At 33.9% G+C, this 1,133-nt stretch overlaps 1 protein-coding gene across 1 annotated transcript in view; it reads left to right on the forward strand.

The window, feature by feature from the left end:
* itsn1 (intersectin 1 (SH3 domain protein)) overlaps positions 1-1,133 on the forward strand; it is a gene marked incomplete in the record, with an annotated part of 41,571 nt that overhangs the window by 27,248 nt on the left and 13,190 nt on the right.

Consider the following 1,133-nt stretch of genomic DNA (forward strand, 5'->3'; position numbering starts at 1 on the left):
GTGTGTATGTGCATGCATGTGTGTGTATTTGTGTGCATTAGTGTAAAAGTGTTTCCCCTCTTCCTGCATGTGTTCCTTCAGCATGTTCCACCATAGACTTAGAGTTTCTAGAGCTGAGCAAAGAGAAGTGGGCAGTAAACCTGCACTGAACACTACAAAATGTGTCTTTGTACAATAAAAAAATTATTTAAAAAAATTATAAAACCAATTATATGATTCTAAAACATACAAACTCTGATATATGAGCACCCGATCAACAAGAGGTGACCGAGGTTCAGGTCTGCAAATATCAGTATTCGTATTTATTTACTTTCAGTGGAATCATATCATGGGGATAAAATTATGACGTTTTACAAAATGAATTATTAAAAGCTATAATGAAAAACTAAGAAAGATAGTTAGAGAAGTTCTTGTTTTACATGGACGAAGAGTTTGATGTAATAAAACACAGAAACATGTCCATTAATAAAGAAAGAAGTATTCTTAGAAATACTGATTTCAGCCTTATTGGCCAGTCTTAGCTACAAACCGTTAAAGGTTAAATAAAAAAACAAAAAAACACATAAGTTCAAGGATTTTTGAGGACAATACCTATTTTACAGGGTAAAAATTACCAGTATGGTGGCCGATATAGTACTGGAATGAAAAGGTATTTTATTTCTGCATTATGTAACACTTTTAGGATGCCAGTATCAATTGTCTGCAAAAAGCTAATATTGGTCGACCAATATATCGCCAGGCTCTAAAATAAACCGTGGAGAAGTGCTTGATGCAATGATGAAAGCTAAAATACAAAATGCATCCTTCTCCTCATTGAAAGTTTTAATTAAATAGTAATTTGGGTATTTCATGTCTTAATTAAATAAATCAAAATAATATTTTCACACATATAATCTGTTCCTGTCCATAAAAGCAGATGTGTTGTGTAGAAAAACAAAATGGGTCACCCTGACCTCCTCCTGACTCATCATTAGTCCACACACAGTGTGACATATTGTGTTGGCAGATTAATATGTTGCAAAGAACAGCAGCCACAGTGAACTGTATACCAACCAATAGGAAAGAAGACCTTGCAGCACTGAAATGGCAAAGATAAGTGAGCACCTGTTTAAAAGAACAGTGTTGCTAGTATA

Source organism: Morone saxatilis, unplaced genomic scaffold, assembly GCF_004916995.1.
Source record: "Morone saxatilis isolate NCDOM2014 unplaced genomic scaffold, NCSU_SB_2.0 Contig19, whole genome shotgun sequence".
NCBI lineage: Eukaryota > Metazoa > Chordata > Actinopteri > Moronidae > Morone > Morone saxatilis.